The sequence below is a fragment of the Struthio camelus genome, chromosome 1, assembly GCF_040807025.1.
Source record: "Struthio camelus isolate bStrCam1 chromosome 1, bStrCam1.hap1, whole genome shotgun sequence".
In the NCBI taxonomy this organism is placed as follows: domain Eukaryota; kingdom Metazoa; phylum Chordata; class Aves; order Struthioniformes; family Struthionidae; genus Struthio; species Struthio camelus.
This window is the reverse complement of record NC_090942.1, coordinates 25233708-25250288: the sequence shown is the minus strand read 5'-3', so window position 1 is coordinate 25250288 and position 16581 is coordinate 25233708.

Here is a 16581-nt window from a genome sequence, read left to right as displayed (position 1 = left end):
CAGCTAGTTTTGTTTGATTGATTCTTCTTTTTTTTTTTTTTTATGTAGCTGCAGCTGTGAGTCTCCACACTCCTGTAACTCACACCTTGCAGTTATTTATGTCCATGGCAACGTGTCACTGGCAAAAGTAGAAATTAATGGACCGTTCTGATTTAACCTCATCATCACTTTGCACTGCCTGTATCATTACAAAAACAGAAAAATACTTAAAGAATCAGATACCAAGTATAATCCGCTTTCTGCACAAACAGACCAGCCCTTTGCTAAAGCCTGTACTTGATCTGCCCCCAGGTCCTGCGCTTCCAGGCGCCTTTCCGGTGGTCTGGCTACAGCATCACCAGAGCTGAAGAGCTGCTGCTCCTCGTTCTCTCTGCATGTACCTATTTTGATTTATATTTGGAAACCCATAATCTTCTATCTGCTACCAAGGAATTAACTTCACTCAGTTTTGAAACAAACATCCAATTTTTTCCTCAAGCATCTTTGAGCAATCAGGTGGCTAACTGGTGGGCTATCAGGACGTTCAAGGAATGATGGCCACCGTTATGAATTTTACACAGTTAATAAACTTATGCCCTACTGCTTTAATAAATTCATGTTTTGTCTCTATCGGTTTTTCTACCCTTGATTACTGCTATTCCTCTTTTTATTATTTTACTATTTTATTATTATTATATTATTTATTATTTTATTATTATTTAGTTTCTGCTCTAGTGTAGCTTTCTCTACACCATAATGATACTCCTTAGTGCTGAAAAAAAACTTATATGAAGAAACTTGGTATTAAAATAGTAAACAAAATTGCTAGATTGCATTTTTTTTCCCCACACAGTTTCCCTGGTTATTGTCTTGGGTCATAAATCCGAAATGGTAAAATTTCATTAGTAAAGACAGGTGACTTATCTAACTCTATCTCTCTTTCTGCTAACTCTTACATCTGGACTGTCATTTTGTCTATACAGTTATCCAATTTAGGTATTACACACACACATAAGCACAGCTATGGTGAAGGATGCTACTGCTACTTGACAACCTGTCCCATGTATTCATTTCCTTCTCCGCTCAAAAAAAAAAGGTCTTCTGAATATCTTCAGGACTTACTCTAGCTAAAGAAATAACCTTTATAGTAGTTGGTCCATAGAGATTTGCTCTAATCAATCATAACTCTTAAAATAGTTTACTATAGGAAGTATTTCACAAAAAACTTTTCTCCAAGGCTATGTCTTTCTAACTCCCATCCAGATGGCACTCTTTAATGAATAACACTGACAGAATAAAGTAAGCATGCTCAGGGGTGGGAAAATTCTTCATTGGATCAGCTTGTGCAAAAAAATAAGAAAAATAAAAAAAATCCACAATCACAAGCTAACAATGGCAATACGCTTTTCTCTGAAATCTCTCAGCCAGGAAATGTCACGCTGAGCAATAATTTGCTACTATATTTCCTAAGAAGTACTATTTCGTTTTAGGAAAGGAAGGACTTTTTGAGTCTTGTTTTTCCATAGCGGCAATATCTTTACTGGCTGTCTCTTATCCCTGTGTTAAAGTTACATCTTTAATGGGTTCTGCGTTTGTCACGCTATTTGCATGCAGCTCCAGTTTCCTCTGCGCACCATGGCTCTTAGTGAGCTCAAGCAATCAAATAGAACCTTAACACAGGATTGCTGTGCAAAAAAAAGACCAGATATGGTTATTATTAAGCAATTACAGGCCTGGATGTCTCAGCCAATTATCATGATCACAACCCAGTTCTGCCTATTGTCCTCAGCCACCCTACCTCAAGCTGCGATCTTGTCAGAGCTCATAAACAAAGCAGAGCAGGGCTGGTGAGGCAGCAGGATGGATTTACTCTGAAAAAAGGCAGAAATATAAAATAAAATTAATTGATAATTCAGAAGATAACATCTCATACACTCAATATCACTGCCGTGCAGAGTTTAATTCTCAGTCTTGTGGTAGCGGCATTTTGCTTGACTCTCTATTTTCTAGACTGAAAAGGAAAATAATATTTTACTGTCAGAGTTTCTAGCAGGAAAAGGAGATTTAAAACATCCCAGCTGCAGGAATTACACGGTTAATAATCCCTTCCTAGATTATTCTTTTAAGTATTCTCACAGTCTTGATAGTGCCACTCTCACAGTCTTGATAGTGCCACTCATGAGCTTTGAACAGTTGGGGTACCTGTCTACCTTCCAGGTGAGATATACGGCCATGGTGCTCGCAGTTATTGTGCTAGTTACGTTTCTGACCTTCTTTGTCTTCTTACCTGTACTTAGACAGAAACATTGTGACTATCCTACACTTACGGAGGGCTTGGAGCAATGACCTATCGTGTGCTACCTCAAAGGCTATATTTTTCTACAGCATCAAACCAGCATAAGCCTTCACTAGCGTAGAAAAAGCTATCCTTGCTACTGCTTCCCATGCTTGCTTCTTCTTGTCCCCACATCATTACTTCCCTTATTCAAACTCCTGCTAGCTATATGATAAAGGACTTAGGATCTAAAGTGGGTTAAAACTAACCCGAGGGAAAAGAAAAGCCCAAAGAAAAAGAGAAAAAAAGAGGGGGGGGGAAAGAAGATAGTTGAGCTACCTTTAACCCAGTCCAGTGGCCTCAGAAAGCTTATAGACATTACAAACCATCCTCACAGCCTTCTTAAGGAAATAGCAAAAACATCATGCCTTATCTTGACAGCAAAGTCTACGCAAGATAAAATTTCAAAGGAAAAAAAGACGATCAGTGATAATTGAATGTGCCTCTGAACAGCAAGGGGTGACTCGTCATCTCACGAGCTCTGATGTGTGGGATCAGAGCCTGGAAAAGAGGCGGCAGTCCCGCATGGCGCAGATGTGCGTGCCACAGCCCGAGCTACGAGGCAGTAGGAGCGAGGAGCCTGGATTCCTTGCACTGGGTTCGATGGGCCCGCTGAGAAACGCCGCTCCCAGGCAAAGTGCTGGAAGCACTCTATCAGTTTTATGGAACTGATTTTAACAGTCTTCAAATAATAATTTTTTTCTCTGTGCTGCAAGGCAATTCATTCTGAGGTTAATTGTGGACATGGCTGAATAGTTTACATTAGTACTACAGTAATAGCAGGCCAGAGGTTTGTTAAAGAATAATGTATCTAGTAGAAATTACAGGTGCCTTCTTGTAAACACTGGAGGCACAAAAGCTCCCCAGCAAAAGATTTGATGAACCAGACAAATTCTTTGTCACATAATAGGCTGGAGTATTCTTTTGTATTGGAAAAAGATACTTTAGAAGTCTGAGTAAGAGGAACAAGATAAGAAGTCTTCACCCACTGTTTTGGCTTTTCTATACCAAATAAAAAGGCTGAAAGGGTAGAAGGGGTCCTAAAAGTTCCGTATCTGGCTCGTGGCAGATTCTCCCTTTACCAAATGTAGACAACAGATAAAGCTATAAATCTGCCTTTGAAGGCTCCCTCATAGCTCTGGCACGAAAGCAACGTCCAGTCTGGGTTGGAGGTGCGCAGTGTACAGAGTTATTGCCTATAGTGACACAACAATTCCAGGAAAGACTATTTCAATGATAAAGATTTTCTCCCTCCCTCATCCCTCCTTGCACAATCTGAATTACATTAGGTCCTTTCTAAGCTTTGGACAGCCAAACCCTATAAGACAAAAAGATGTCAAGCACAGACATTAACTTTGGAAACAGCTGTAATGATTTAAGAAGTTATTATCCTGTAAGTATTTCTTACAGCTTCTTTTCTGGGAATACTTACTGTCCAGGCTCTGCTGCTGAACAGATGGGATCACACAAGCATTCTCGTCTGAGTAGCTACACAAGTGATCTGAATCAGTTTGGCTGATTTCTCCCGAACTGGATGAGGAAGAATTCACTTCTCATTCCACCAGAGCTGGAAAACCCACAAACTCCAGCTGATGCATCCTAGCAGGTTTACTGCTGCGGCTACATCAGAAGGGGCAGATCAGCTCTGAGCCTTAAAACACAGTCCAGAAATTCACCTTAGGACACCAGCAAAGCAGAACTAAATGCCAATCTCGTTAAGCAGAGATCATTATCTCGGATCAAACACTGCACTGAGAAAGATCATCATTTAGCCGATGACAGTTTTGTCCTTTGGATCCATCCCTTAACTTCCCCCTTTTCATACATACAATTACTTTTCATATATACAATTCCTTTTGAATCTCAGTCTGAATGACAGAGTATATTGCCTCCCTCTTAGACAATCAGTCATATTAAAATTAACTCATCTTAAAAAAATTGACACTTACATGAAAAATGTGTTTTTAATGTAACTGTCCTTGCTTACTGCAGCTTAGTTTTAATTCAGAATCTGTAATAAATTAGAGCAGTTAGCTAATGAGATCATATCCAAGACAGCTACCAGAATAATAAATAGGGTGTAGAATTAACGAAAACCATTCAAAGCTATGCTTTGTTATAAAACATCATTCTGCTTAGCTTTTATACCAGTTTGCACTTGAGCGTACTGACCTATGGGTAATACTTCTTCAAACCTAAAGCCTATCTATCTGCCTGATTACATATTATTTGTGCATAATTAACCTAAGGTAGCCTAATAATAAATAAGAGCTTAAAATTCTTGTGGAAAAGAAGAAAACATATTTCTCTTATATAAAATGATACTAAACCTAACTTTGTTTTCTTTCATATTTGCACTGACTAGGGATGAAAGCAACTTCATCCAGGACTTAGAGTGTTTAATTTGACAAGAAAAGCATTTCTGTTTGCAGCTGTGCTAAGCAAAACAGTGCCATCTAGTAGTCTGTGAGGCAGTGATTCCTGATCCAGTTGTGTGACTTGCTTAAATATGCGCTGTAGTGCCCCACAAAGTCTGTTCTTTATTGCTGTTCCGACTTGTTCTTGTGGAAGGGTTCTCATAAACTGCCACTGTATCAGGAGTATTGAAGTGGCTTCAGATTAACATTTCTTTGCACCATTTGCTAAACCTCAACACCTTAACCATAAAGGAAATACAGCAGAAAAACATTTCACAGTTTTTAACAGGTGATTGTGATTATAATTAAGCATCACCATGGGCCTGCCACCTCAACAGCACAAAGTATATTTATTCCTATAAGCTTATATAAAGTCTCTTTTTCTTTACCTTACTTGATAGATTGCATCACTTTAGTCAAGAAATAACAGTCTCACACAAAATAACGTATCATCCAAATACAGAAATGAAGGATCCATTACTTAGAAAAGACTTTAGACTAATGCAATTCTCTTGCTTCATGACATAACTGCTTTTCAATTTTATTTTCTTACTCTATCTATTACTTTATCTTGTAGATGTATTTAAGATGTCCAGTGTTGAATTTGATGAACATTTTAATGAACTTTTCCTGGGTATATTTTAAAGAATATTAAGTAGATGTAAACTGGTAACTCAGAGCCTGAAAGCTAGAATCATTCATGCTGACAGAATTTTGAGCACAAATAATTATTTTTACAAGGTCTTATACATTATAGCAAGACCTTATTTGTGGTGAGGAAAGGTGCTTGTGATTAAGTGATAGCATTTCATTTTCCTCAGCTAAAGAGTACACTAGAAAATAAATGATCCTTGCATAGGGTAAAGCCACATTCAGATCAAAACCGTGCTATACAGATTAAAAGGAAACCGGCAATAAATAGCCTGATTCTTGCTCTGCTTTGATCTGGCTTAAGATCAGAGAGATTCTACTGAGACTATTGAAATCTGCAACAAAGGAATTAGAGCTCAAATCTTTAAAGATCTATTTTTACTTGCATCACCACAGTGTCTCTAGACCCCTAGTTCAGACCTCTGTTTACCCAAAGAAACAGGGAACATTAAAGTCAGACTCTCCAGTGTGAAATAAGAAACAACAGATTTTGCACAAGGTAGGGCATTGGAAACAGCCAAGTCTGAAAGCAGTTGCTGGAGATGCCCATTGGGAGCCCTGTGCAAGTCTTCATGGGAGAGAACCCAAAGGTGCCTCTTTGAAAATTTGGCAAGGGCATGATGGAAGCTGGTGTTATGAGAAAACCAAAACTAGAAGTTAACTCCTATCACTGAATAAGAGAATGAGATAGAATAGACAGAGGCTGAGTGAAATTTAAGACTTAGTGAGTATATGGAGAATAGCAAAAGGAGAGTCCCTGGAGAGACACAGAGGAAAGCAACACTGTCACGGTCACAAGCTAGGAAAATGCTCTTTGAAGAAGAATTTTAATAGATAGGATTGGGCAAGAAGATATATGTCAACATCAGAGAAAATATGGCACAGTAGTCAAGCATGAGATCATAAGAACCTGGTCAAATATTTAGCTGCAGGATAGTAACAGAGACCATAATTTAGAAATATTTTTTAGAAAAAAGTCTGTGCTATGGAGTTCTTGTCAAAGGTGCTGCTTGTGTGACAGGCTTAAGTGATAGAAAAGCCAGTGGTGGCTTCTGTGGTGATGGCTAAAGCTGGAGAAGACAGAGACCAGCTATCATATTAGTTAAAAGAAAGCGTGAGGAAAGCAAGAGGGGACTAAGAGATGAAGATTAAGCCTTGTGGACTTAAAGCCAAGACAGGTTAAGCAGAAAAAGTTGATGAGTACAGGACTGACAGCAACGCTGACAAGTTGTGGTAGCTAGAGAAGCAGAACTCAGTAATAAAGAGCCCTGAGAAAAAGCAGCACTTCATGAAAACCAAGGCAGCTGTGTAGTCTTTGCAGCCACTTGGAAATTGTAATCAAAACTGAGGGCTGAATGAGGACCTGACGGTAAAGTAATGAGCGCTAGAGGAGTTAGATGAGTGATAAAAACCTGGTAATCACTGAAGGTGAATTCGTGAGATTTTCTGAAGGCTGATGCAAAATAATACTGAGAATGTGTTAAGTTTCTGAAGTCCAACAAGGGGTATAAACTGCTTCTTAATTAAAACAAAGAGAGCTTTAACAAACTAGCTGACAATCTATGGTGTTCCTTCTAATGAATGGGAAGACAGGATGGGAAGGTCTCTAGGTATTAGCTGGTAATTGGCAGTTAGGTAGAGCAGTGAACTGCAAGAAGTGAGAGTCCCTGACAGTGTCATCTGAATGGGTGAGAGAAAACTCTGACATTGCTTAAGTAAAGAATGAAGCTAGGGCAGAAGGAATAGAAAGGTTTTTAAAAGTAGTTTCTACTTAGACTTGAGAGAGACTGAAATGCTCTCCATATGTAACAGATGAAGCTCTTTTCTGAAGGCCTCAGATAGAGCAGCAAATTGAATTGCGGCCCTCAAGTTGCAAGACTGATGGGTGTATAAATGCCATTGATTTCAATAGGGTTTTCTTGACCAAAGAGCTCTGTGGGATGTGAAAATGCAAATTTCCTAGAAGTCATTTTTATGCATATCTCCTGAAGGAGAGAGCTTCTTTAAAATTAAGGAGAAAAGGTAAAAAGAAATAACATTTGCCTTAGTCTCTGTAAAGACTATACGATAACTGAAGAGATCTCTCTCCTGTGTATGATAGAGAAATAGACAATAATCACAATAATAAAGTGCAGGTGAACTAGTCATATACATATCTCTATCTATCTATGTATATACATGAATCCCAAGATTATGCAACCACATCCTAGTAAGGGACCAACTCATCAGCGAGTACAATTCTATTACCATCCATCAAGCAGCACCTAATTACACGCAGAGCATGTCAGTTGTGCTTAGCTTCTTGTGGGTTGCTCATTTGGAAGGGAGGAATCTATCCTTAGCAGGGCCTCTCACTTCATTCAAGTAAATAAGTAAAGAATGGCACTGGTACCTCGCTGATATTAATGGAAACTGACTGTGTGGTTTCCCCATTCATAAAATACTTCTGTAGCACCATCTCTTTAACTCTGTGGTATGTGTGCTGTAGTCCGTTCTATCATGCAGTCTCAAAATATGTCTATTTTGCTAGCAACTAGTTCACAAAGTTATTTTAAGCCATAACAACACAGATACATTGCATTCATAATTTTGTTTTGCATTTAGTCAGAGGTTCATTCATTTTACTGTGGGATGTCTTACACTGGGGGAAAAAGTATTGACAAACTGTATTTTCAGGTATATAGTCATTTTCCTGGTATGATTTATTTGCAGATGGTGAAAATATTTCTCAAAAATATTTAGTAACAACTAAAGGTGGAAAAAAAATCTTAGTTCTGAGATGGGAAGTTCATAATCAAAAGTAAGGAAGCGTTAAGGTCTGAGTCTTAGCAGATGTGTGTATGTCGTAGGACAGATGTCCACTGCCATGGATCCTATGCCATATTGTGCCTACATCCAGACTCTATATCAAGGCAACCCTGATCTGCCTCACTTTCCTGTGTACCCTGATCAATCTTCTTTGAAAGGACAGAGAGCAGTCAAGCAAGGTCCTCCAATAGGCCCCTTAGTGGGGGCAGCTGGGTGTCTCTGCAACAGTCTGGTCCACAGCAGTCTCCAGCAACAGTCTGCATTTATCTATAACCTGACACCTTTATTTTATGTTACAAGCCCGGGGCTTTGGGTCGAATTAGGTAGTACTCATTCTTCTGCTCTGTAAGGTGGTCTGTTGGTGTGACTAAACCAACTGTTTCTGCTATATTGTTTATTGCTTAGTTTTCTGGCTGCCATATTATTTCTGGCCATGACCTTATCAGATCTTACACATTTAGTGAGTTCAAATGGAAAATATTAAGGACTATAGAGGCGATACCAGACAAAGTGCTAAAAATTTCATGAGTAGCATTCTCCTTGTATATCATACTGAACCAGTATGCTGGCATGGGCTTACCTGCTGGAAATATTGCCTCTTCAGTTACAGGTTAAGTTAAAGGTTTACTACTTGCAAGCACAGAGCTGTACTAACCTGCCCTGATTTAGTCTGAAAGAATGTGTATGCCTTTGATTTCAGCTATGCAGAGTTAAGAAATTGGGGTGAAGCAGACCTGGTTTCATTTCCGGCTTGTGTCACAGACTTGCTACGTAATGTGAGACAAGTTAGTAACTAACATCATATCATGTTCTGTGAAATTAGGATAAGAATGTTTTCTTTTCTTTTTTTATGCCTTTATTCTTGCCTAATGAAATAATATGCTTTCCAGCTTAATACAGACATTGTATTAATACACCAAATAAGCAAGTAAGCATGTGAATACAGAACTCACTTTCTGAGGCTTCATATTTGTTCATATTCAGGGCTTGCTCATAAATGTAAATGGGCCCTGAATATGAGCACTTGCATAAATCTGTCTGCTTATATATCCAGTTGTAGGTATGCTCAGGTCAGACTAGTGATCTGGAATTGTTTCTAACTGAACTTGATAAATAGCATATCAGTCTTCAGGACTTAAAAGTTCAATCAGAATTAAGCTAGCTTTTTCTTTATTTCTTGTTTATTATCAGCTAATGAGGAAGGTTCATTTCACCATATAGCTCTATGACTTAAGTTATTTGCCTGAAATGTTAGATTTAATTAGAATCCTGAATCTAGTTCTTCCACGTACCTATTGCATTATCCTGAAGAGCCAGTCACTTCAGAAATCAAGAGGTTATTTCTCTATCTCCTTCCCTGGAAATCCTAGAATAATAAATAACGTTTTAATGTGAGTATCAACTGGGAATTTGTAACTGATGTTTTTATGAAAAACTGTAACTGCTGTGAATGACCACACTGGAACTTGTGCTTCTGCTCAGACAATTCCCGTACAGCCTTGCAGCACCGAGAATCATGCAGGCAGAGTAAAATGGTTGTGGCCAACTTTGATGCAAAGCTCAAAAATGACCAATATTAATTCATGAACAGAAGTACATTCAGATCCAAGTCTGATCATGTGACTGAGCTGAGGATTCAAGTGCAGTTATTTATTTACATCTCTTTGTAAAAAAGCATCAGAAGTAAAGATTTTCATCACGTATCCTAGCTTAACTCAAATTTGAGTAAATATACGTATCCTCTCCCCAAAATTCTTCTCAATTGGCTATGACTTTCCTCTTCATGTGTTTTAATCTTCAACTGCCATGCAGTTGTACACTTGCTGTCCAACCAACGCTACAATCTGGTTCCAACTTGGCTGCAGATAGAGGGAATGATCTCCGATGCAGAAGTGTTGCCAGCAGAATAAATGCCGTCTATCCATTAGTTGTGTCACTGCCTTGAGCCAAATAGAGAGGGAGAAGCCGGTCTGTGTAACTGCACTGCCTGTTACCACAGTAGCTTTTGGAGGGGAGATAAAAGCCGCTAGTTGCATCTGATCATTAAAAGCAATGAATTTTTCCTACAGTTGGGGCTAAAGAAAGATTGCTCCCTTAAAAATAGGTAGTATTTTATTGTGTGGACCTGATCTGTTAGTGGTATATTCTAGAAATAAAAATGTCTAAGTTTCTCAGTACTTGAGCCTAAGAAATCAAATCAATACCTGTTGTGGATGTTCTGCACATCTTGCCCCTAAGATTTGTGTACTGGATTTTGTATACCGTTTACACGGTTTAAGATTTTATTAATATCCACCTGCTTTGCTTGGCAAATAGGAAGTAACACCTAGTGTTGTGGAGGATACCAGTATAATTTAGTTCAAATTGCTTACTTTGTTACTGTAAATATTGTTCCCTAAATCTGAAGTGTGGACTGCGTACTGTGGTTTGACATGCAATAAAACTGCAACTCCATCAGCCTCAGAACAGCTTAGCATTATATTATATTTTGCTTCGAAAGCCTTAATGACTGAACTATTCTTCGTTCTATCTAGAACCTTAGCTAGTTCATGAAAACTGCCAATATTGTTTTGGTGACTGTTGTTGTCAGTCTCTGTAGCGCAGGTAACCTGCCTGAGTTGCAGATGCCTTGATCGTATCCCAGTACCAGTAGTGTGGTGTGTGGTACGCGTTGTGTCTTTTCAATACTCTATCTGATAGAAAAATATTATTTTTGCTTTGATATGTCTTTGATATTGAAGCAGGCAAAATCAGGCTCCTACCTATGATTACCTAGCTAGATTTCAGGAGCAACTAAAAGTACCTATGCAAGGTTGTTGCAGTCTAAAAAGTTGGTTACATTTCAAATCACTCAAGATGCGACTGTCACTTACCTTTGCATAAAAGTTTAGGAGAACAGGTCCCTTTTGTGGTCTGCCAGGTATGAGGAGAAGTAATCTGAAGGTAAATAGGAAGGGGAAAACTGAGCAGAGCCAAAGCTTCGCCACTTCCCTATGTGTCTAAACCAGCATAGAAGGCCTGAGGGGGCATGGTGGGGAGGGACCAACAGGGCAACCTCATCTTTAAGACACTGTGAGAAACTCACCTCTCTCGATGCAAAAAGGCACTAGACCAAGAGGTTGAGTCATGACAGCTTTTGGATCACTCTGATTCTGTGCATTTGTTTATGTGGGGGAGCAGTTAGGACATTGTCAAGCATAAAAAGGTGATTAAGCATAAAAATAACCAGTTGTGGGGAAAAACTTTCAGCCAGACATCCAATAAATCCAAACAACAGAAAAGTCCTTTTCCTCGCAAGTCAAAGCCTTGCCTTGACCTCTTCAAACTGTAGCAAAAATAGAATAATTAAGAAGTTATATGCACATTGTATCATAATATATACACTATATAAAAATGAAATAACGGAGAAAATACCCAAGAGATTATGTTACCACAAACAAAAACATCTCTTTTATATGATAGCAATTATTCTGGAAAGTTTGTTATGAGGGACTGGTAAGTATTCCTTCCCTTGTTTAAAAACAAACAAACAAACATAAAACAAACAAAGAAACAAATCTAACCAAACAAAAATCCTCACTATTTTTTGTGTGAGACCTCCTGGACTATACCTCCTAATTCTGTATCTCCGCTACTCCATCTAAGTCCATTTCAGTGTTTGAATCTGCTCATTTTGAAGTTATTCTTGACAGCTATACACTGAACGAGGAACTGGCTTTATATTATCAGAAGTGCTATTTACCTTGTGCTTTGATGCCCTTTCTGATAGCCTTACCATCTGCAGACATATAAAAGTAACACCTGTTCAGTGAATTCAAAATAAGGAAAGTTTATGGAGGCATCCACACAGAACATAACAAAAACTATCTGGTAGCTTGGAATATTAAAAAGAACATCAAGTGATAAAATACTGATGTTATCAAAACTATTGTTACAGCACCAAAGCTATTTTGGACAGCACCAAAATCGAGACAATACTTTTTAGGTTTAGGAACCAGACGGGTCGTTCAGAAAAATGAAGAGTTTGAGGACAGACTTCAGTGTTAGTAAAAATAATGAAAATCTGGAACAACTCCACTGAAATCAGGGGAGTTTCTTTGAGTCTGCACTGATGAAAAGGAGATTAGAAATTTATCTTCAGACTCTGAGTTTGTTAAGCCAGTGAGTGGGTACCTCTACCTATCTCTTCCTTTACAGTTACCAAAAGGCTTTCTATTAAGCTCACATTTTATTTCTTAATGCATCTCTCTTTTTGGAGAGATTGAGCTTTGTTTTCTATTGTCTGTTGAATCACTTTGCTGAAAATAAATGTTTAGTCTTTATTTGCCCACTAATTCTCCATTCTAGGACACATCTGTCTTATGCATTTGAACTCCTTATGCCTGTGTACGCTCACAAATCAAAACTCAAAAGTGTAGCATGAATTTGTAAATAGTCTCCACACACGTCTATGGGAGAGGTTAGATTTTTTTTTCCTTTAAAGTTTAATACTTTTTAATGCAATGACATCCACTATTATAAGTTTTCATTGCATGGAGGTGTTTGCTGCAGAGATTCATTACATATGGAGAGGCGTAGATCTCCGTTTATCGTGGTGAAACAGAAAAGGGTCAGTGTATAGTTAAGTGCTTCCAAATAGACTTTATGTTAAGCAGGATAAACTCTTGTATTGATTGAGTTTTGTTATGCTAAAGCATGATAAACATTATTACATAAACATAGCCTTGAATTGGTTAATTGGCTAATACCACTCAGTTATTTCTGGTTTCTGCAGTAGTTCAGTTAAACACAATAAAGCCCAGTTCAAGGAACGCTATAATCCCTCTTCTGCCAACTCTTACCATTCCTTTCTTTAGCAGCTAGCATTATGACAATTTACTATTGCAGGGCCTGAAAGGCACAGAGACCAGATAATATGCTTTGTTCAGGGATCCTCTTCATCTCTGTCAGAGCCCTTATGATTCCCACCGTTCCCCTTTTTATACATTTCAGCCTTGAAACACTCAGAGTTCCTAGTTCAGGAGTAGGGAATGGAACTAACATAGCAATTTACTTTTTATGATGCTGGTCCCCTTTGTGTTGGCTGATCTGTGTCATTTGACTTTGGCTGTAGGCATGGCAATAAAAAATAAAGGCCATGATTCATTTCACACTTACGTTAGTATAAAAGGCAGTCAAAGTTAATGGAGTTACTCTGATATAAGACTCAGACTGGTTTCAGACACAGGTTATAATGCTGGGAATAGACTGTGGTTTTTCATTTCCTCACAAAGAAGTGTGGAAATTAAAAGTGTTGGCCAGGTCTTTTTCCTCCTACAAAGGGTGTATTTAACTATTGGGCGAAAACTCGAAAGGCAGAAAAGGATCTGATGCTTAGAGTTGGTCGCATTCTGACTTTCAGCCAATGGTCACAGGAATATTAAAATAGGAATAACTCAGGCTGGAAGAGAGTCAGGAAGTCATCCAGTCCTACATTAAAGTTGTAGAAAAGCAAAACTCATTTGGGTTTTGTTTATCCAGTACCTGCTCCTGTCCTGAATTAATACCGAAGAACGGAAGAAAAAGTATTTAAAAGAGCTATTATTTAAAAAGAAAGATTAATTTTAATTCTGACATTTTAGTCCAAAATGTCAATGACCTGTAAGGAGAATTTCTCTGAAAGCTCTGTATTTTGGGATATAAAAACATGTACTTACCAGTCTTGGTGACCAGTTAGTGAAAGCAGTTAGAACAGGAGCAAAATCAGATATTTCAATATTTTAATTTCTAAATCACTGCAAATGACTGTGATAATAGCACCATCCATAAAGGGAAGATATCCTAAAGATTTCTCCTTTGTAAAATTATGCACATGTAATTACTGTATTATGAAATGTAATTGTGACACCCTTAGGACTTTTCTGTAGTGTTGTCAAGTGGCCCAACGAGGAATTGATAAACTGCAGGAAGTAATACACTAAAACAATTTGTATTTGCCTTATCTCACAATATAAATTTAAATAAATATAAAACTAGTTAAGTATGATTGTAATATTGTAAATGCTTGCATGTCTTGTAGTAAATTTTACCAAAAAATTCTCCTTATATGTAGCAATTATGTAGTAATTACTGTATTCCTGTCTGGGGAAGTGGTCCTCTCAAGACAAGAAAGTGGTATTAGGGGACCAATTATATTTAACCTTTTAAATGATTTATTGCACAAGGATTTTTTCTTTTGCTAATGACACAAAGTAAGAAACCATTGACAATGCATCAGAAAATGGGTTATCATTCAAGAAAATTGGGTGATTAGAGAAATAAAAATGAAAATAGCCATCAGAAGCCATGTTATGTTGATCCATTATGGGTCTGATTAGGAAGCAGCATGCCAACAGCTGACTATCCAGGGAACCTGGAGACCTTTCCACTACTGCTTCCTTTCCAGGGCACTCTTCAGGGCAAGGCATAAAGAAGCTCAAGGTTTTCAGTCCATTCTCCACTTGGAGCAGGCTGCTCTCCTGCTGTCTAGTCTGCAGCCTGCTTAAAAGCTGCATGCATTACCAAGGCTGACCCCAGGACCTTGTCACCTTTCCCAAGTTCGAGGGCATTTACAAACAACTGCCACAACACCATCTTCTCCTAGTTTGCCTTCTGGGACAGGGGCTGCAAAAGAACAAGCCCAATCTAGCTACCTACCTGCAAAAAACAAATTTTACAGCTGTATATTACATAGGCGGCTTGGTTTGGACCATAGTGCACTGTTGTAGGTATCTTCAGACGAGCTTGGGTTCTATTCTGTTTTTCTCTTCCCAGGAAAGAAACCCAAAGTTGTCTGTAGCTGTTTCTGGGTGGCCTCTAATTTCAGAGTATAGGACAGGATATTAGGGGCCATATATTGAAGGGCCATGGAGAGCATTACAGATTAATTCTGAAGGACTGTGGCATGTTTTCCTGGGTGAACACCCTTATGGTTGATGAAACTATATTTCATGCTTTGGGCTTTCTGTTGTTAGTGGTATAGACACTGCATGAATTCATTTAGAAAACATATCGGGACCAACAGTGCTGAACAAGCACATTGTCATCAACATGGCAAATCATGGGCTCAGTCTCACAAACTCATGATCATTCTTACCTTGATCTATCAAAGAGTGTAAGCACTCACTTAATTTAAAGAGCACACAGTACTTTTGAACTTCAGTGAGACTGTTCATATGCTACGAATTTAGCATAGCTTCAATTGCTTTTCTGAATCAGGGGCAGAAGGTTAAGAAAATTCCAGGGACTGAGCCCTTAATGTTCACATTTTTTGCTTCCTACACAGTTGCCCCAGATGTGACAATATCCACTACCACGCAGTTAAAGAAAGACGTCCTCTTTGTTCAGTAGTTTCGATCGAAGCATAAGGCGATCTGCAGGTGGGGCCCCGGTGTGAGAAGTCTGTCATTTTGGCAGGTCGGTGTGCCACCTTCTAAGAATCACACCTCTCACCTTCAAAATGTGGGGGCTGGCCAGATTACCGGCTGAGCAAAGATTGGGGCTGAGCCACCATCCTTTTCCTGCTGAAAGATTACTTCATCTTCTAAGTGTGCCATGCAAGCTGCTTTAACTATGAGCTAATTTAAATTTCTTACAGTTTGGCTAAGATTAGCTCATACAGTGACATTTAAATTTCATTTGCTCGCTGTAATTTTGTTGTGCAGAACGTTGCAGATAACAGAGAAATGGCAGATTATGTAAATAGCCATTTATAAACACAGCAGCTTTTCAGTGCATTGTTATGAACATCCTGCCCAACCTGCCTTGTACACTCGTCATTTTAAATATATGTTTCTATGACCAGAAACTTTGCTTCAAAACACATTTTTAAGTTTCACCCATCTCCTTAAACATATATCTCTTAAATAAAAAATGCTATCAAAAAGTCAGTTATTTCATCAAACAACAACAAAAACTCCTGCATAAGGGGCAAAAGGTATAAACTAGCCATCTGCTACAGACAGCAGCAACAACACTGAAAAGTATAAGAAAGAAATGATAATATTTGCAGTGTGATTGCTAGAAAATTCCCAGAAAGCCACATGCACTTCTTTGTTCTTTCAGATACTCTGGAGCCTTTTCAAATTATGGAAGTGAGAACCTGGGATAGATGGTTGAGTTAAATATTCATACAAGTTTTAATGTTAAACCTGCATCGCTCCACACTTCGCTATTTCCTTTCGCTTTTTCCAGTGCTGTCACACAAATTAGCAGTGTTGTTTAGCAGAGGCTTTGTTAGAATGAGAAAAGCACTTGCTGTCAAGGGCAGGGCTTTTCAAATCCTACTTGAAAGCAAACAAAACCTGTGGAGGATGCTATGTGCAATTTCTGTTTTGCTAATAAACTTCAAGATAAAAAAAAAAAAGGAAGAAA